Raw genomic sequence first — 22,367 nt, forward strand, 5'->3', positions numbered from 1 at the left:
GCCATTAGAAAGAATGATTTTTTAGGGGAACAGTGACTTTTAATACAAGCTCGCCAGTGTAAAGCTGCCGGAGATGCGCGGCTCCGGCCGCGATCTTTTTCAGTTGCTGAATAGCGCGATCGCGTACGATTTCGGATCGCGAACACGAATGCGCGACCGATAATCCGATTCTGCTTGATGAATCAGGGGCATTGTTTACACAATGTTTTTTTTTTTCAAAAGACTTGGCACAGCTATGAGATAGGGGAGGGACAACCTGTGTCCCGATCTCTTCATAGCTGTGTGTGCTCTTCTCACTCTGCCCGGCTCTAATCAGCAATCAGCTCTTTTCAGCTGAGAACGAAGTGAGCAGCCTAACTGGTGTCCATTCAGAGCTGCTGAAAATGTGCCGGGCAGAATAATCCCGAAGGTGGGTGGCCCGCCCCCCAAAAACAAGTTGGGGAGAACTATGCATAACACACATTAAGCAGTAGCACATGAAACCTGTGCAGTGATTCAGGTATAAACTTTTGTAGGGACAGAGGGACCACCAGTGTCTTACCTGTCACACTTACCTGTTCCTCACTAAAACACAGGCATCTCTCCTCTGCGCATGTTGGCAGTTCTGATGCTGGGCATGCCTCTGTTTCCAGGCTTTATTGATTCCGTCCATGGTGGGTGATTACTATGAGGTAAGTACGGAATTGAGGGGAGTCTTTATACCAATCCCATGTCATCCAAGTCATCTTAAACTGTTCCAACTTGCCATCGAGGTGTGCGACTAATTGTTCCATGTGGCGGATGTTTTTTCCACCTTCGTTAACCAGTCCTTAATAGACGGCAGTCACTGTTTGCTTCTAAAACCTGGGGATGAATACCCTAGCAGCGGTAAGGAAATGGCAAAGCACACTTTATTTGAGATTTAATTGAGTCTGGGATAATGAACAGAAGAGTCACCTTGGGGCTATTACTAATATTAGAACCCATACAATCGTAAAACTTAATAAGTGTTTCCCATAAATGGCAAATGACTGGACATTCCCACCATATATGTATCATGGAGCCTCTTTGAGTAAGGCAACGCCAACATCTGTCTGAAATTGTTGGGGAGATACACTGGTGGTCAACCGGGCATAGGTACCATCAGGACCGAATCTTGTAATTAGTTTCCTAAGCTCTGCAGGTAAGAGTATGTTTATGTGTAAGAGTGAAGGATTTCTCCCAATCCTCCGCTGTCACTGGTATACCCAAATCAGATTCCCAGTACCCTGTATATGTAGGGGTACCTGTAGTTGTGTCTTGGTTGAGTAAGCTGTAAAGCAGAGAGATAACATGAGTGGGGTGAGTAGGCCACCTCAACAAAGCCTCAAATTCTGTCAAGACCTATATCTAATATATATGGAAGTATTTGCCTGTATGCAAACCACGAGGACATCCTGCTGCCTATCTGAGGGTGGAGGGAGGACATGGGCGGAACTTGACCAATATGAAGGATGCCTCTCAGATATCGGTTTTCCGAAACTGTCCAGATCAGAAAAGCTGTTTTTTGCATTGCTGGGGGAAAGGCCGGGTTATCAAAAAGTGGTGTCATGGGACCTGGACACGTGGAAATTCTACCTCCTCGAAAAAGGATATCCCATAGGTGTAAGAGACCTGATGTAAGACCAGGTAAGGATTCATTTGTGCCAAGGAGGTGTGGATCTATCCATGGAAGAAAAAACATTGTCTTTGGACCCACTTATGAAACCGTACCTCAATCACATCATTATGTGGAAAAGGTACATTGATGATGTCCTGATATTGTGGTCAGGATCCTCATCCCTGCTACTGGAATGTTTCAATTATATCCAAACAAATCAATTTAATTTAAAATTCACTATGGAATCTAACAAAACACAAATTGCATTCCTTGATCTGTTTATCAGAATTGACACAGACTCAAAAATAACTACATCCCTCTTTCGTAAAAAAACAGCAGGGAACACCATTTTAAAAGCCAACAAACGCCAGATTCTCGCCCGATATCTGGCCGATGCCGATTATCGAGCGAGAAAAATCTGACGTGTGTACGCAGCTTTAGTAGAAACTGCACAACGGATATGGATTTTCAAAAGGAATCCAAACTCCTCTAAGATAGACTAATCTCAAGAGGCTACTCTAAAACCCTCTTAAAGAAATCCTACCAAACAGCTTTAAAACTACAACGGAAGGATTTATTGGGTAACGAATCAAAGCATCCAACAGCAACCGCATCCACAACCCGATAAATAACAACATACAATGAAAACTACATGCACAGAATACTAACTAAGCACTGGCATATACTAACATCTGATCCTCAAATCAAAAAATACATAGGAGAAAAACCCCAGGTAATTTACAGAAAACCCTGATCCTTAAAGGACCACTTTGTATCGAGCCATTTTAAATCTGAAAGTACAGATGGTTTTACTGTAAAACAAAAATCAGGCACATTTAAATGTGGACAGTGTACACAATGTCAGTGGATCAAAGAAGGTTCAACAATAACACTACAAAACGGTACCATTCATGGACCATACCAACACATCAACTGTAACACACTGGGAGTAATATATATGATTACATGTAAATGCGGGGCATTTTATGTTGGCAAAACCAAATGCGCTTTCAAAAAATGCATATATGAGCACATCCACTCTATCTCGGTGGGAAAAATCACCACCCCAGTATGCCACCATTTGGGCACCCAACACCAATGTGACTGTAAAGCTTTATCCTTCTTTGGTCTGGAACATATCTCTGGAAACGAAAGAGGAGGTGATCTTGATAAAAAACTAGATGGATAATCAAACTCCAAGCCACCACCAAACCAGGCCTTGATGACTTTGTCAGCTATAAACCTTTTCTTTAATTATTTATCAACTTGAACAACTAACTCATAGTACTAAACAAAACCCTTTTTGTCCCTTTTGACCTTTCAAACTCTTTCCTATATGGATCTATAATATACGATTTGTGGTTATACTGCACTCAGACCACACACATATTTTGTAAGATGTATATTGACATACCCTATATGGTATTTGTTTGTATTGTACTGTTTATACTGTATCCATATTATAGACACAATCTTAAAAACTGCACACTCACACAACTTAATAAAAAAAAAAAATATATATATATATATTAATTTATATATTTATCCACTACGTTTATGTTAAGTACATATAATAAATCTTTAATGCAGTTCTATTTATATCTATTTAAATATTATTCTGCACAGACTATAAAATTATGTACCAATGATTAATGATGTTATGAAAGTTTGCAAAAAAATATTTTGTCTCAAAATATTTCATAATCACATGCAACATATATGATGAATATACTAGGTTCAGTGTGATAACTCTAAAGTATGTGTAATAAAGAATCATCAGTTCATAGCACTTTCATGTCTCATTTAAATTGTAGGTCCCCTGTGCCTCTGCAGGGACTTGCGGTGGACCCGGCGCTTCAGGCGCCACGGCCAGGACACAAAGTGTCTGATTTTTTTCACAGACTCTCAGTGCTTGGCTGGCTTTCCTCCTTAGTGCGTCCCCCCCCCTTTTTGGGAGGGACGCCTCTCTGTCAGTGAGAGACGTATGCCTCCATGTAGACGTCACAAGGAACTCCTAATCCTGATTGGTTGGGCGGGACAGATCTCAAACACAACCAGCCCTCTGGCTGCATGAATTACTACATACCCTCTCCTGGTCGTATGGACTAACTTCAAGTCTTAGCACAATAGCAGCCCTCTTGGCTGTATAAGATAGGATATCTTTATTCCTCTCCTCCCTCCCCATTTTCTTTAGGATAAATAGATCTATACCTGGTACCTAGATCTATACCTTGGTAAGTAGGGAGCTAAGTACTTTGATTTGAATCTAAAATCTCCTCTTTAACACAGATTATTATTTTTTGAAACCTCTAACTAGTTTTCATTTATATTTAGACTAGGTTCTCACTAAACCCCTATTTAGGGTATATAAAACAAAAACCATATATATGAATATTAAAACGGGACCTAATCTACTAGGACAACTTTCAATCTTTTTGCTGTGGGCTTGGACATATCAAACCGGTAGGTACCCTAAATAGTATTTGTAACATCCATACTTTTATGTATATTTTTATTATTTTTTTTTTTCGTTTCATGGTTTCTATATTTCATTACTTACCCTACATTATATACCTAAAAAAAAAAAAAATATATAACAAATAGTTAACTTCATATATATATATATATATATATATATATATATATATATTTTTATTTTTTTTTCACTAGCATGCAGCTTGAATACTGCTTCTTTTACCCCCCTACCTAGACTGCACTCCAACCAAACGTGAGTAAACTATTGCCCTTGTTATTAATTTGATTAAAATCATATCAATATGTTGTTTTTTAAACATCAGATATGAAAGTTTAAAATAAGATGCTGATTGTTCAACTGAAGGTTTACCGCAGCTAACTGTGGAATTATTAAGTTCTAGACATCCATATAAAAGAAGGATTATTATGTTTTATTACAAACTGGATCTCTAAGAAAACTATATTATTTACTAATCTTTGACAATATATATGCTATATGTTTATATCTTGTATTTGTTGTTTGGTTGTATTAGAAATCATACAACCTCTGCAAATCTATACCCCTGAAGAAGCCTATGACAGGTGAAAAGCGTTGGGAACCATGCGACCATAACAGGTCCCCTTCTTACCTTGTTTTTAATCTTTATATGTTCTTTGTATGACATTGGAAAGAGTCTTATGTCCAGATTAAAATATCCAAACCCTGTGACAATAACAGACATTTGGATATTGAGCGTAAAATAAATAATGTACCTTTGATGTATGTACTAATTGTAACTTGAAAAATACACACTTGATTTATTTTTGCACAAAAAGCTCCTGAGCCTGAAACCTCTTTCTTTCCCCTTCTTCCCCTTATACCTATACTGTGAGCTCTAAATAATCCTCATTATTGTTAGTTTTATCTGTTGCTGCAATGTTTTTGTGTCTAGTTTGTAATGCCAATTTCTGTTGTTGAGCAATTCTTCATCAATGTTTTGTATTTTTTTCCACAAGTAGTGTCTGCATGGTTTCCACTCCAAACTGCTACTTGAACCCCTTTGTTGCCTTTTGTATCATATTGGTATTTGAATGTATTATGTACATAGTCCTTTTCTTAATAATTTGTCATGGTTTTTATTTCTTTGTTTTTTTTTTAATAGTCTGACATTTGCACTCATGTTCATTTGCTGCCACACAACTCTTCTGTTCATTTGTGGTAGTGTTATAGGTTTGTTGTCATTGTGCTGTGCTGCCTGATCTTAGCACTATTGTATACAAGCACACTTCCACTTGCTGTCCAGCTGAGTTGCATACTCATCTAACACACCCTATGGTAATGGAAGGAGGTCCAGGATGCCAAGCACAAACATCACACCACATTGATTGCCAGGCTCACAAGCAGGGTCAGGCACTTTGAAAAGGAACAGATGTTGTGTTGTTGCTTAACTTAATGTTCATTAACCACCTGGCCGGTAAACCCGACCTTGGTTCGGGTCTATTGATTTTGCAAAAATCGATAAACCCGAACTTTTTTCACCGTATAAATCCCAATCACTTACCTGGTCCCCGCTGCGATGATCCAGCGTCGATCAAAAAAAAAAAAATACTCACCTTCTCCCCGCAGCTCCTCCGGACACGTCTTCTGTCTTCTTCCTTCATCCGGCGAGTGCAGTGATGATCACCCGGGTTTCCCGGTGACGTCGGTGCAGGCGGGAGGCGGGGCGGGAAATTCAAAATTTTGTATTGAGTTCCTTTGCATTGAACTCAATACAAAAAAGCTGTATTGAGTCCAATACAAAGAAATCCTTATATAATATATATATAATTGTATTATATATATATTATGGGACCGGCGGGGATACAGGTAAGTAAAAAAATATGCATTCGGACCATAAGACGCACCCTGATTTTCCCCCCACTTTAGGGGGAAAAAAAGTGCGTCTTATGGTCCGAAAAATACGGTATATATATATATATATATATATATATATACATAGAAGCCAACAAGAACGTGTGTGTGCTTGTGACTTTTGTGGGAAAATCTAGTCCGATGGCAAAGCTGAGGTTTAGCCTGCGGAATGTCTCAGTATTTACCCCCAGGCGGCTCCTCCGATCAGACATCGTAAGCATTTAGACAGGCGCCTATGTAGAGGAGTTGAACTCAGTTAACTCTTGCCCAACCGGAAAATAGTAAGTAATTTTAAAATATGCCAATTTTCTTTTTTTTAGAGCAAAGTGAATGATGTATGCCATTAGAAAGAATGAGTTTTTAGAGGAACAGTGACTTTTATTGCAAGCTCGCCAGTGTCAAACTGCTAGGTATGCGCGTCTTCAGTGGCGAGATCATTTCGGTTCATAATTTCCACGCGAACACGCCAGCGCCTGGAATTTGGTTGATAAATCGATGGAAGGGCTCCGGTTTATAATCGTGAATACGAATGCACGACCGACCTTTCACTGTACAATAAAAATAGGGGTTTTAAATGACAGAAAAAAAAACAATGAAACAGGAAACAACCCTGTTTAAAAGAGCATAGATATTATCACCCTCATAATATCTATGCTCTTTTAAACAGGGTTGTTTCCTGTTTCATTGTTTTTTTTTCTGTCTGTCATTTAAAACCCCTATTTTTATTGTACAGTGCTGCGTAATATGTTGACGCTTTTTAAATACTGTTTAATATTAATAATAATAAAAAAATTAATAATAATATTATCACAATTAATCCTTAGGGTTCCTCCAGAGGTTGCTGGGAGTTCCATTCTGGGAATAAGACCTGTTGCATACATGCACAGTAGACAGGGACTGAAACAGATCGCATCACTATAAATAATAAAAAAAAAAAGCTCAAATTTCTTTTTTATATAAAGAGTATATTCAGTGGATGATAAGAGCTTGACCTGTAAATGTAATTTCATGTTTATAGGCAGTTAATTTAAGAGACACATTCATATAACTATTATTTCTATAGGAATCCTTATTTTGGAAAAAGATTCCAACAAAACGTACAACAAAGGGCAGCATAAAACCATTGGTCAGAGATTATGTCCTGCTGGTGACCCTCTCAGGCCACTTTGCCCTGTGACAAAGGGTAAATTGATATCTGCTTTCTGTGATGTAGTCAGCTTTGTGAAGTGCTTAATCACCAGCCATTCCAAGATGGATGCCAATCTGAAGTATAGTGAAAGAGTGATTGTTTCATTGTGTTTTTGTACAGTAGCCTCAAGCTCAACTTTTTTTGTGGAGTACATATTGAATTAATATTGAATGTGAATTAATAATGAATATGAAATTAAAGGGAACCTGTCACCAGTCTATTTGTTGTGTTAGGTAAGCACCCCTGGGTGTAATTACTGCAGGTTTAGCAACTTTGTTACCAAAAGAAAACTACTGAAGAATTTTAAAGTTAGGGATGCATTCCATAAATTTAAAGAGGATGTAAAGCCAAAACAAACCAAAACAAAAAAAATACACTTACCTTCAATCCTGCAGAGCAGTCTATCAGTCCGGAGGTTTCTTCCATCGGGTCCCGCGTCGTCCTGGCGTCTGGCGCCACAATCTTCTCTCTGTTCCTCTGGGTCTTTTTCTCCCTACGTCACCCGACGCATGCACTTAAAAAAAAAACACTAACCAACAGAATTTTTACCTTACATGAATGGGTTGTCTACCCTTTTATGTAAAGTGAAAATTCTGAGTTTTGGTACGCTTTAAACTGTGCTAAAGTCATAATAAAAGTTACTTCAGACTGTTACTACAGTCAAAGCATAACTGATCCCTTTTAATCAGACGAAGACAAACTTTTAAAGTGCTTGGGCTTGTTTTATAGGCCCTAATTCATCAATGAAATCCGCGCTCGCTGGTCGCGCGTACTTTGGCGCTTCCAGCGAGCCGGTTTTCCGCGGTCCGGAGTCGAGTGCGCTCGTACACTCGCCTCCTCACTGCCAGCCGGATTCCTGCCTTCATAATAATGCGATCAGGCTTTTATATAGGCGCCTATGTAGAGGAGTTGAACTCGGTTAACTCTTGCCTAACAGGAAAAAAATAAGTGATTTAAAAATATGCTGTTTTCTTAGCGCACATAAATGTTTAAAACATTTAAACAGCGCAAACATTTTTTTTTAAGGCTAACGGTAATATGTGTGCCATTAGAAAGAATGATTTTTTAGGAGAACAGTGACTTTTAATGCAAGCTCGCCAGTGTAAAGCTGCCGGAGATGCGGGGCTCCGGCCGCAAGCTTTTTCAGTTGCTGAATTGCGCGACGGCGTACGATTTCGGATCGCGAATACGAATGCGCGAGCGAGCGTCCAATTCTGCTTGATGAATTAGGGCCATAGTCTCTTGCAATCTGATTTGATTGGACTCCCATCATTTTGTTATATAAGTACTGTGTTTGTCATATGTGCCACCCAAAGCAGGAAGAACAATGGATAGCAGACTACAGCTTCATTAGAGTAGAAACCTTGTGTCTTCGTGAGGAGGTGGGACTTTTAGTCACAGGAAGAAAAGTGGTGAGCAATTGCAGAACCTCAGTCTGCTAATGGGAAACTAAAAGAGACAAGTGAGAGGTTCTGTAGCACTTATCAACATAATTGCTTTGAGAATTTTCTCTGTCAAATTTTGGCTTCAGTTTGGACCCTGTTAAGTTAAAGAAACAATTTCAATAAAGAGTCCCTATAATACAGGAGCTTTTTAGGAGCACTGATCAGACCTCTAAAGACGTAGGGGTTGGTGACTGAAATCACAACGTATGGTGAGGGACAATGACATTGACACTCTGGCAGGGTTGAATACCAAAGAGTGTGTTGTAGTGGTGGCATCAATGGAATGGAGGGCATGTAGGAGGCCTATGAAGGGTGGAGTATTATTTTACAAGGACGTTTCAGATGATCCTCTTTATGACCAGAAATAATTGCATTTGGGCATATTTTACAGTGTTACAGCTGGACTTATTATACATTATGCTTGCACAAACACAGTGAAATACATCAACCTCAACCCTAAAATACTGGATGTTTATAGTGTGAATCCAGCCTCAGTGCTGTCAAGTTTTTCTTCCTGATCAATAGGTATTGATAAGCTTCTTTTTGAATGATGAACGCATGCATAATCACAGCATGAACATTTCAAAAAACAAGGAGTTGAACTATTTTAAATTCATTATTCTAGTTTATTGGTAGTCATTTTACTAGTTTATGGCTTGTTATATTTTTGTGTATGTGTAGTAGGTGAGGCCATAATGATGTGTGGCATCGGTGTACTCATGTTTGTTTTTAAAATATTAATTATGCTTTTTATGCATTCCTGAAAATGCCTTTGCTATTTTTAAATAGGAATATTATAGGTAGTATAGTAGCAGAAGGCTAGCACTTCCCAACTGTTTGAATAGTCTCAGGAGAATTTTTTGTACAGGTAAGCAAGAACGCACACAACAGTTTTAAATTTACTGCCACCAGCTTTAGTGTGGTTCTAGTGTCAGTAAATTGCAGCATTCATAACTTGGGAAGCCTGTCCACAGCAATACAATATCATTTATAGAAACATACTCTAGCCTTTCAAGCTGTAAATATTTAACCAAACTCCTTTCTAGTAGGAAAATTACCCTATAAAAACTTTTATGAACATTCAGGGTTGCAACCACACAATTCTTGCTCTGGCTTCATCAAAGCTTGGGAGACATGGAAAGAGAACTGCTTCCTCTAACATGAACAATCAGAGCAGTGGTATAATTTCGTGATCACGTCAGCTCCTTAGCTACCCACATTCATCCTTTCATTTCCATCTAGCCAAGGTGTAAAATGGAGGATGATAGTTGTCAATTTTCTTTATTGCTGTTGTAGATGCTATAGAATAAATTTCTTTGCAAAAAAAATCACATATCCATGCATTTTAGGCAGAAACATATTTTTTTTTACTATGTTGATGGATCTAAACACCTATTTTATGATCACTAGGAATGAATGGTTATTGCACCAAAAAAATATTTGTATAACCTAGAATCACCTAGAATTCACTCTTAAACCAACCCCCCCCAAAAAAAAACAAAAAACAAAAACCCCACTAAATCTCCTATAGCTGAAGACGTCAAGGGTGAGCACACTTACCTCTGTGTAACTCCTTACAATAAATGATGATGATCCAGGTACTCATTTAATAAACAATCCCGCTATCCAACACTCAGAATATTTGATTGTTGTATTGTTGTGGCATAGGCACTAAAGAGAGACTGGTTAGAGGTTAGAGTGACAATATTCTAATATTTTAGAAATATTTACCTTTTTTTTGTTTTACCTATTTTTATGATGCCATTTTTTTAAGGTGCTACTTTCCAGAAATACCAAGTAAGCAGGCAGAGTTTAGTTTCACATTAAATTGTTATTCTAGTGAATTGTTAGCTCTCCATTTGTTAGCTAGTTTGTTTACTTGCTGAGCTGTGAGCTGATAATTGAGCTGGTGGCTGGTGAAAGACAGACTCCCAAGGGGTGTCTGTTATCAGAGCTTGTTCAGACCTAGAATAGGATGGGCTGCGACACTTCAGCTCTTGACTGGAGCAATAGAAGTAAATATGCAACTTCTGAGGCTGGGTACACATGTCAAGTGGTTCTCGCCTGATAATCGTCTCAGAATCTGGCGTGTGTACAGCGCCCATCGTGGGAACAACCATCCTGTCGGATCCATGAACGATGAATGATCCTAATGCAAGGGAAAGGGGGGAGAGTGCAGTGGGGTGCTGCTCCATCGTTCTCCTTCTCCCCTCTCCGTAGAGCAGAATGGTGCTGTATGTACAGCACTCGTTCATGCATCATGCAGTCCTTAGTCATTGAAAAGGATCATGAAAGATCCTTTCCAACGACAATAACTGCACGTGTGTATGTAGCTTTAGTCTTTGTACACACAAACGACTGAAAGATGCATGAACCCTTTTGAAAAGGGGAGGAGGGAGGACAGTTGAGTGCACCCTGCTATGAACAACGCTGGACAACCTCTGGACACACGTCAGATTCTTGTCCGATACTAACCCTGAAGCAAGAATTGAATGCGAATCACCTGACGTGTACGTAGCCTTACTCATCTGAGAGGTTACACTGCACTAATACAACAATTTAGGAGCAAAAATTTAGATTAGGATATATTCCATCTGGTAACTGTATTTAAAGAAATGTATTATGGAAATTCTAATTCTTGATTCCCCTCTCTACCTTGACCCAGCACAGGAGCAGAAAAAAATTGTTTGCATGTGTTTAAAATATAAAAAATTTTAGGTAAGTCTGTGAAAACACACAATACCAACAAACATAACGCATGTTATGGCATGCACATGAAAGTGCATCTCGGGCGCAAAAGTAAACACTTTTTGAAAAAGTCTTTATCTCTAAACAACATATTTACACAACAAATTTCCATTATTCTTCTAGAAAGTGTGTAGCAACAACTAGAGATATATTGTTACCAAAAGCAAGAAGGTAGAAATGCAGTTTCTGACTTTGTAGCTGACAAATAAAAAGACCTGGCTAAAAATAGTTCTTCATTTTATTCTCCCAGCTATAAGAATCCTCCTTAAATACTTGGGTTTGGCAACAATCCACTTAGTTGCAGAAATTTTGTCCATTGCCTGCAATCAGTCTTGTTGCGCCTTGCCATTACTACACATCCATTACAGAGAATATTGGAACTCGTAGAATGTTGACCTGTTAAATATATAGCCATCCAGTCTAACCAGAGAAAGGGCGCACACAAAAGAATGCGCTCACTAACTTTCTGAGCAAACTGGCTTTAAAGTATGTATGGTGTTACAAATATAAATTTTCCTCAGATTACGATTTGTAACTGGTAAAATGTACCTATGACCAGACATTAAAATGTTTGCATATTCTTTAAAAAATAGCAAGTCCTGTCCTGCTTTCTAGCTGCTTGTACTGTGAATAAATTCATTCCAGTGTCTTCTCCTGGAAGAAATAAAGGCTCAGGACATGAGATTTTGGTGTCAGTGTTGTACATTTTAAGACTAGAACTGCAAAGGTTATTGATTGTTTATTTAAGGTGCCTTGATTTTATTTTTTTATGTCAATCAAACCTTTCGAAGTGACCTTGTGGCCTGCCTCTTCCAGCTAAATTTGGCACCATGTTGGCCTGCGAAGCTGTCAATTGCAGGTTTTAGCCAATAGAACTCAGTGTTCTCCACAGAAATTTTTTTCAGCTGGGTGGTAGGAAGCTATAGCCGGGTGGTAAAAAAGGGGGTGTGGCAAAACACGGCAACTTTAGTGCTCCCAGTTGTTTATGCCATGGGTAATCAGTAACCTCTTATTGTTTCAGTGTTCTACCTTCTCCCAATTATTTGTTACAATTTTGTAATGCCTGCCCCATTAGTATATCCAATTTTTCTATTCTATGTATTTTGCCACAAGGAGGTTTGTACACAAAGCTGTGAGGATGCAGAATTCACACGCAGCTAGCAGTGGATACATTTCAAAGGCAGAAATCTGAGCGTGTGCTATGAGATGGGGGCGGGGCTGCCTATGTCTCCTTCACATGAAGGCTGCACAGGAGGGCACAGAGCAGCTTCACTGAGATCCGTGCATCCGAGGATGAGAGCTGCCGAGAGCTGGGCGGGGTATTCAAATCAGCCGGGCGGAGCAACCGGCTAAAAACCTCTGGGGAGAACTATGGAACTACAGATCTTGGTAAGGGGTAGCCTGCAGATCAACCACAAGAGATCTGGTTGCTGTTCGCTGCATACAGTAGCGAATTTTCAGCGTATCAAGAGTTTCTTAGGTGTGCTTGCTCGCATTGCTATACCATTGCTTTGTTAAATTTAATATGCCCATGGGTAAACTTTTAAAAATCGGTAGTTAGGTTAGCTTAAAGCAGAACTGGGGGGTTTAATCTAATTATTATGAAACTTCTGCAAAGACCACCAGACAATGTCAGAAAAGTAGTAATTGGACAAGTTTGAACACCCTGTCTGGTTATTTTTGTTCAAGCCACCACTGAACATATGCTGAACTTGAATTGTTGCTGATTGTGGCTCTTTGTTTAGAGATCTGCAGGAGTTCCCAGATGCAGGGATAATTTTAATCATCCTTGAAGAGCAGAAGCACATTCATGTAACATTTACAATACAGGTAACATCATCAGTTTCTGCGCAAAGGCAGTATCCATGGTTGTCCACTCCTCAGATTGACCTTTAAATTGGAACTAATGAGGAACTGCAAGCGGTCAGGATTTTTATTGCAGAGGGACAGGCAATATCTCTTCTGCCTGTTTGTAATCTTTTTACTTGGAACATTCCGCGGGGCTACCAGGACTGAATTAACCCCCATATGCATGCGCATTATGTCATTCTGGCTTGGCCAAAAAAGATGGCCAAAGAGTGAATAGAGGTCAATGTAATTACAAATTTGTGATGAGACAGGTACGTTTATTGTATTGCAGAAGTGACAACCACCTTACCTTGTGCAATAAAGGACATGTCTGCTCACACTTGAAAAACTTTATTAAAAATTCCACTTTAAAAACGTAAACAGTTTTACCATACTTACTTTACCCTGTATTTACGAGCTAGGAAATAGCAAAACTGTTGGTTTTCATGCAGGATTTGCCATCTCATTTTGTTCTGGTATATAATCCTGTTTTGTTTCCTCATACTCCATTTTACACTGCATCAAATTAGCCAATATACCACATATATTAGGGTGTAATTTGCTTTCTAAAGCAATAGTTAAACAGTGTGCATAATAAAGCTGCATACTTAAGCTGCATACACACGTGCAATTCTTGTCGTTGGAAAGGATCTTTCACAATCCTTTCTAACGATAACCGCACGATGCATGAACGACCAATATACATACAGCACCGTTCTGCTCTATGGAGAGGGGAGGCGGAGAACGACAGAGCAGCACCCTGCTGCATGCCCTCCTCCTTCCCCTGCATTAAGATTGCTCGTCGGTCATTGTCCATGGATCCGCCAGGAGGGATCCATGGACGATGAAAAACCTGGGCTGTATACACGCCAGATTCTTCCAAAATCCGCCCTGAGCCGATTATTGGGCGAGAAAAATTTGACGTGTGTACGTAGCTTTAGACACAAGATATATCTCTAACATGAAAATAAAAAACACTTTGGCCCTAATCTATCAAGCAAGTGCGCGTATATACGCACCACTTTACAAGGTGTATTTCCGCGAGCTGGAGACAAGTGCTAGTACACTTGCCTTTACTTGCCAGCCGGAATCCTGGGCTTTTTCAGAGCTAGCAGTTTTTTAAGTAGCAGTGGTTCCTGGCATGAGGAATGGACAAATGTAACCTTACTGCCGGTGTAAATTCAGCCTAACTTCATATGTGCTCCTGTGTCTATATTTAGTTAAAGTGAACTTTTGTGAAAACATTTTTTTTTCACTTGATTCTTTTACAAAATTAGCCCAGTGGGCCCTTGCTGGCTCAGCTTCCACCTTTTCTCTAATGCTCACTTGTACGTCCAGTGCTGCCCTGCACTGCACATGCATGAGATTGAACACTTTTTTTTTACATTATAGGAAAGCCTCTGAAGATGCTTGCACACAAGGAGCAGTGCAGAGCCTCTTGGGATATGTGACACAATATTCCCAGGAGGCTGCGTATTTCCCCTTTGGTCTTTACCAAAATGCAAAAAAGACTGAAGGGGAGAGGTCCTCTCCAAAAAAGTGTAAAAACAAAAAAAAAAAATGCACATTTTTTTATTATATAACAGAGAAAGTCACTCTTTATTATAAAAATGTGCGAGAGGAGCAATCCTAATGCAAGGGAAGAGGGAGAGCGCGCAGCAGGGTGCTGCTCCGTCGCTCTCCCCCTCCCCTCTCCATAGAGCAGAACAGTGCTGTATGTACAGCACTCGTTCATGCATCGTGTGGTTCTTATTGTTGAAAAGGATCGTGAAAGATCCTTTCCAATGACAAGAATTGCACGTGTGTATGCGGCTTAAAAGCTGCTTGTTATATTCTGCAGCCTAACAACTCGCTGTGTTCAAACCTTCATATCTCCTAAACCGTTGGTTGCCTTGACTTGAAATTTTTAAGGTACACGTGGAGGCATAGGAAACGTAATTTGTACAAGTGGGGGGACACTTGTGGCTAAACCTTTTTAAAATGTAATTGCTATGGCATTATGAGAACATAAATCTCTACCCAGCAAAATGTACTGCCTGGTCTGTTAGACATATCTGTCTGTACCTCTACCTCAAACCCCAATTTCTCTAGAATTAGGAGGTGCAGGGAAACAAAAATATAGGTGGAAGTGGGAGACACTTGTGGCTATCACCTTTCATCACCATTGCATCATTACAACATTAAAAAAAACTGTCCATCAAAATCCACTTTCTTGTTACACATGACTGAAACCTTCCAGTACCTCAACCTCAGTTTGGAGTGCAGAGTTTATGTTCTAATTATACTATAGTTATGAAGTTTTAGGGGATGTTCGTCACAGATGTTCCCCACTTGTACCTATATTTTTGGTTTCTTACACCTCCCCATTCCCCAATTAAAGTTCAAAATGTTGGATAAGTGGACAGGAATGTGTAACAGGGCAGGGAGGCCCATTTTAATTGGGCAGAGTGTTTTATGTTCTAATGATGCTGTAGTAATGAGATTGTAAGGGGAGAATGTGCCCAGCCACATGCACCTATATGTTCAGTTTTGTACCCCCCACCTCAGAAATTTTGGTTCAAAGAAAACCCCAATGCTCCTTGCTATGTTAGTGGCCCCGGGATCCCCAATTTGTATATTCAATTCCTAGTTGCACTTACCTCTGAAACAGTAACCCCAAAGTTCAATTTTCATAACTTTTTACATTTGTAAATGTATATCTTGAAATTCTTTAAAGCTGGGGGGGGGGGGGCTGAAATTGTAGAAACTAGTATCTATGAGGGTGCCCTGTGCAACCTGAAAATTACAAGTCGTGACGTACAGTTTAGGAGATATGGAGGTTTGTACACAGAGAGCTGTGAAGATGCAGAACGACATGCACGTTTCACACATAGCTCTAGCAGTGGATACATTTCACAGGCTTTTTTTCTTTTTATAAAAAGAAATCCAAGCTCGTGCTGTCAGATAGGGGCGGGGCTGCCTGTGTCCCATTCACATGAAGGCTGAACTGTGTGCTCACCTCTCCATCGCAGCAGCAATCCTCTGAACGGATGACAGCTGAGCACAGAGCAGCCTCAGTGAGATCCGTGTAGAGGGTGAGAGCTGCTGAGAAGAGGTGGGCGGGGTATTCACAGCAGCTGGGCGGAGCAACCGACTAAAACCCTATGGGGAGAACTATGTATGCACATATACATATAATATGATATAATTATGATATATATGATATAAATACATTTTTACTATTTTAACTGGACTGGTTTGTGTGTGGTGGAGGGGAGGATTAATTGAGTTTGCTTGGATGGTATGCAGTGATGCGACTTTTTGTAATCCTCAATATTGTTAGTTTTATCTTTTGCTGCAATGTTTTTGTGCCTGGTTTGTTATTACGGTTTCTGTTGTTTAGCATCTCTTCAGCAATGTTTTGTCATTTTGTTTCATAAATTTTAAGTATAAATGTCCGCATGGTTTCTACCCCAAACTGCTACTTGAACCCTCTCGTTGCCTTTGTTCCATTCTCAAAGTCACATTGTCACGTATTGGCATTTGAATGCATTATGTACATTATCCTTTTATGAATTAATTGTCATGGTTTTTATTTGTTTTTATTTTTATTTTATTAGTCTGAGATTTGTACTCATGTTGATTGGCTGCCACACAACTCCTCTGTTCATTTGTAGTAGTGTTATAGGTTTGTTCTCATTGTGCTGTGCTGCCTGATCTTAGCACTATTGTATACAAGCACACTTCCACTTGCTGTCCAAACAGGTTGTCAATTAGCTGTCAAGCTAAGTTGCATACTCATTCTAACACATGTGATGGTAATGGAAGGAGGTCCAGGTTGCCAAGCACAACATCAAACCACATGATTTCCAAGCTCACAAGCAGAGTTAGGCACTTTTGGAAATGAACAAATGTTGTGTTGTTGCTTAACTTAGTGCATATTTAATACTGGAGTGTTGGATTATTTAGGTGTTTGCACAAAACAAATACTACTACTATATGAAACTTCCAGGGCCAAATCCCTTTTGTGCTAGACACTTTCTTGCTTTCCCATCTCTTCAGGATGTTTCTGCAGGTTTGAATGGCATTTTAGACCTTTGCCAACTATATATATTGACGTACTCACCTCAGCTTGGTAGTGGAAGCACATAAAGGTGGATTCCTTCTTTTAACCAGAAGCAATATCACCCATGAATGTTGCTTATAGCCAAGCTTATGACATCAGAAACCATAAGAACAAATAGGCAATCTTTTCAGTTTGAAGCAATATGGTCCAAAAAGCCCTCTTTGCTTATTTCTTCCTATAATTTCTCTTTTCTATGTATATGTACACACATCTAAATGCATACATACATGTTTTGCTTCATGTGCACTCATGTCATACATGCATGAGTGCACATGAAGCAAAACAAGCAATATACACAAAAAAATAAAAAAAATAACCTGAATGAGAACTGTGCAAAAGTGTGGTGCAGTTTTCAACTGATAAAACACAGTTCACGCGCACATAGCGTGTCCGCCATGGTGCACAACTATGGGCTACACACTCCTGCAGTTTGGCACACAACTATGCTCATCAAACAACTGAGTTTTTACAAGACAATTGTGCTGTTTTTAGCCTTTCAAACAATTCAGAGAAAGGAACAGCTTAAAAACAATCACAATTGACTTTTTAAACTATATGTCCTGGGAGATTGAAAAGAAGAACAACAAACCCCCAAAAACAACCGACAACATTTTTACAAACAACTTTATTCAAATGAAACATTTGCTAAAAGGTCAAAATATAAAAAAAAAGAAAAAAAAAAACATAAAAACAAAAGAAAAACCTACACACATCACTAAACTTACATGACAAAAAAATTAAAAAGAACAAACAAAACACTTGTAAACCCACACTTCCTATAAAGCCAAAATAGTTAAAAAATGGCCCAACAAATATTGCATTAAAAAAATACATACCAAACCAATATGCAATTTTGACCTATCAAGGGTAGAAAACTGGATTAGAAAATATTTATGCAGGACAAACATTTCAAAGTGGTAATAAAGACAGAATTGTGCAATCAAACAATATTGCCACAAACACAATAACATAGCATTACCATTGACTTCAAAATTGCAAAATGGACAATAAAAAAAAATTAAAAGATAAAAAAAAAAAAAAAAAAAAAAAAAAAGCAGCTATTGTCCTAAAGGGTAAGCCAAGTATCAAATGCAGCTAGATTAATTTGGATAACACACAGAACAACAGCCCCTCCAAGAAAAAAAAGACAAAAGGAAAAAGCAAGTTAAATAACACCCTTATTTATGCTCAAATTTAAGCACACAGGTGGTGGAAATTCGCTTGCAATTAGCACTTTCACAGTCTGTCAAAATTGGCGGTTCGCTCAAACTTAAGCGCACAGGTGATAGAAATTCACTTGCAATTAGCACTTGCGCAGTCTGTCAAAATTGGCGGTTTTTTTTTTTGATTACAATTGGGCATTCCATAGTCATTTATTGATACGATCCTTTAGATGTGTACACCAGTAAACAGATATTCAGTACATATATTACAATACATATATATCTATAGAAGCAAACAAGAACGTGTGTGTGCTTGTGCCTTTTGTGGGAAAATCTAGTCCAATGACAAAGCCAAGGTTTAGCCTTTGGAAAAGTGGCGATATTTACCCCCAGGCGGCTCCTTCGCTCAGGCATCGTAAGCGCTTAGACAGGCGCCTATGTAGAGGAGCTGATTTCAGTTCACTCTTGCCCAACAGGAAAGAAATGTCATTTTAAAATATGCTTATTTCTTAGCTCATATAGATGTTTTATTCATTTGAACAGCACAAACATTTTTTTAGGGCTAAGGGTATTATGTGTGCCATTAGAAAGAATGCTTTTTTAGAGGAACAGTGAGTTTAATGAAAGCTCGCCAGTGTGAAACTGGGGGGCTGCGTATATCCATCGGAGAGATTGCTTCAGTTGATGACTTCTCCCCGAGTACGCCAGCGCCGAAGGATTTGGTTGATAAATTTATTTTAGGATTCTGATTCCGGATCGCGAATACACGCGCGTCAAGCTTCCGATTGGGCTTGATGAATCTGCCTGCCCGTCTTTACAGTTCACCTTGGACCTCCTCCCAGCTCACCAGCCAAGACAGAGCCACAGGAATAAGCAGGCTGGGAGTATATTATATCCCCAGTCTAATTTCCAGGATGCATTTCAGGAGAGACAGTTACACCTGATCATACCCAGGCTTCATTAGCTCCCCCACCTGGCCAAGAAGCTCATTGTCATTCAGCCTGGTACTTCAACCCCACCTTCAGGTCAAAAGGAAAACTGTCTGACCAAACAGAAAAATACTCTGCATATAACCTGTATCTGGGCAAACCCTGTGATTTCTTTGGCCAGCTATTACAATATATATATATATATATATATATATATATATATATATATATATATATATATATATATATAGAAGCAAACAAGAACTCAGTTAACTCTTTCTGAACCTGAAAACAATAGGTAATTATAAATATGCTTATTTCTTAGCTTATATATATGTTTGAAACATTTGAACACCCCAGACATTTTTATTTAGGGCTAAGTGTAAGATGTGTGCCATTAGAAAAAATGTTTTTTTAGGGGAACAGTGACTTTTAATGCAAAATCGCCAGTGTCAAGCTGCCCGGGATGCGCTGCTTGGAGCGAGCGATCATTTCAGTTAATAACTGACGGGAGAATGTGCCAGCGTATTCTCCCCTGCTGAAATAAATAGGTTTTTAGCGTCCGATTCCAGATCGCGAATACGCATGCGAGCTTCTGATTTGGCTTGATGAATCAGGCTCTTTAGACCAAGGATCAGTGTTACTCTTTTATTTTTTTTATTTTATGAGTGTATCATTGTCCCATAGATGTTCAAAATCATTCACTACTATCTCCCTCACTACCCATGCTTTGAGGTCTGTTTCAAGCATCACCTACTCTTTTGGTAAAACTGTATTGTCTAGGGTTAAACGATGGGATAAATAGGAGGAGAAAACAGTGACCAAGATATATATTCATTACTGTTTTCCCCTTTGCTGCTCTGTCAAAAGCTAGGGGTGGATTCAGTACAGCCTGGGCTCAGGAAGCTAGCTGGCATTTGAGACTTGTTGTTAAACACAATCAGTCAAAACCAGTGAAAGGTAAATTGTAATTCCAACTGATAGTTAACGACTGATTTTCCTCACCTTGATTGGTAGTGAAGCAATCAGACATGTTAGTGCAATGGTTCACTTTTTAACATTGTGCTGTGAGACTCTTGTGGGGGATTGTTTGTACCAGTAGGTTCTCTGCACATTTCAGTAGCAGTACCAAACAAATGTGGGCCCCTGCCTGGATTCCTTATTTTCAGGTAAAATGCCAAAATGTAAAGCCAGCCAGCCATGATTATTATAAATGGTAACTAGGGTGAATATTGTTTCTCTCTTCAATGTGAGTGTGCCCACTGTATACTTAGTTACCACTTAATATATACCCGCTTTACTAATAATATTATGTCAGCCAGCTGTATAGTAAACATAACAAACTACCTTCACCTGCAAAGTTTGTTCTTCTCTGTAATACAAACACATAATATCAGGTTAAAATGATAAATGGGGTCAAATATTGTACACATGTACAGTGTTTTGGGACTTCTAACTGATTTATTACTTGTTAAAATGGTTGGGTGCAAGATTGGGTCATTATTCTTATCATTAGACAGAGGTGATAATTGTGATTCATTGCTCTGATTGAAGGCTAGAGTTGGAAAGGTGACCTTGTAAGCCACAAAACTTAAGCTGCATACACACGTGCAATCATTGTCGTTGGAAAGGATCTGCACCATGCATGAACGAGTGCTGTACATACAGCCTGTTCTGCTCTATGGAGAGGGGAGGGGGAGAATGACGGAGCAGCACCCTGCTGCTCGCTCTCCCCCTTCCCTTGCATTAGGACCGTTCGTTGTCCATCCTCTGTGGATCCGCCAGGACGGTCGCTCGGACAATTAGACCTGTGTACGTAGCTTTAATTACTAAGATGATTTTCCAGGTAATAGGTGCATTACCTGTCTGGTTGTACATTTGTAACTTTTTGTCCATTGTGTCACTGAATTAGCTGTGTCTTTATAGCTTAAATATTCAGAAGTTTCATTAAATCATATCAGTAGGCACTTAGCTTTTACTTTTTTTTATTACAATAATGACCTCTTTCTTGCCCAAATGGAACTGCTTTAACTAGAATGAAAGGAATCTATGCTTTCCTCTGTGCAATATATTGACACATAGATACAATATATGTGCTGAGCTTTGCCTTTTACATGCTGTGTAAAATGAGTTGTGCAGAGAAACTGTGGCTGCCTTTGCATTACTTTGTGTGTGTGTTACAAAAGTAAAACTTGTAATTAAAGCTGATTTAGAAAAGTGTTTGTAAGCCAGTATTAGGTTGAGGTCTACTGGCAGAAGCACTGAGGCTAACTCTTCCTTTACATTGTATATTTACTATATCTTCCAGTTTGCAGTTTCATATACTGCTTCAGCAAATTTTGATTCTCAGATTTTTTTTGTTACGAAAGATTGTTTCCAGCACCAGTTTTTTTTACGTCTGTACAGGGCTTTACACTTTGTTTTTGTTTTCATAACTACGTTCACAGGCTAAGTAGGTAATAAAGGCAAGAAAACCAAAGCAAATATACAGGACGGATCTCAGATCCAATATTCTGGTTTACTTATTATGTTTTTAGGAGGAACTAGCCCCGCAGTAGCCTATCAGTACTTTGATATCATCAGATCCTTATTCTACCAAATCTGGCCCCTAATGTCAGTATGTGCTGGAGTCAGGAAGATAACATAGTAAGGTCTTTTGGGGTGTGACTTAATATGAATTCTTCAGTGTTATGTGCAGGTGCAAAAAATGTATGATGTCTATATAAATAAATGTAGCTGCAGTATGGTAATAAAGAGAAGCACTGTGCTTTGAATGTAACGCCACAGGACTGTGGGAGCAGGGTCTATAATGACTGTATGTTAGGTCCTGTATTTTAGTTAAGGTTTTAATAAGGAAGGCAGGGTGAGGGACTATTTTGGTTCCTGTCCTAATGGTATGGAAAATGTTTAGTTGATGTTCAAATTTTGGCCATCTGAAAATTTATTAAAGTTTGCT

At 39.0% G+C, this 22,367-nt stretch overlaps 1 protein-coding gene across 3 annotated transcripts in view; it reads left to right on the forward strand.

Moving 5' to 3' along the window:
• NDFIP1 (Nedd4 family interacting protein 1) overlaps positions 1-22,367 on the forward strand; it is a 66,755-nt gene that overhangs the window by 9,633 nt on the left and 34,755 nt on the right. The gene's annotated exons all lie outside the window — the stretch shown is intronic.

The sequence above is a fragment of the Pyxicephalus adspersus genome, chromosome 2 (assembly GCF_032062135.1).
Source record: "Pyxicephalus adspersus chromosome 2, UCB_Pads_2.0, whole genome shotgun sequence".
In the NCBI taxonomy this organism is placed as follows: Eukaryota; Metazoa; Chordata; class Amphibia; order Anura; family Pyxicephalidae; genus Pyxicephalus; species Pyxicephalus adspersus.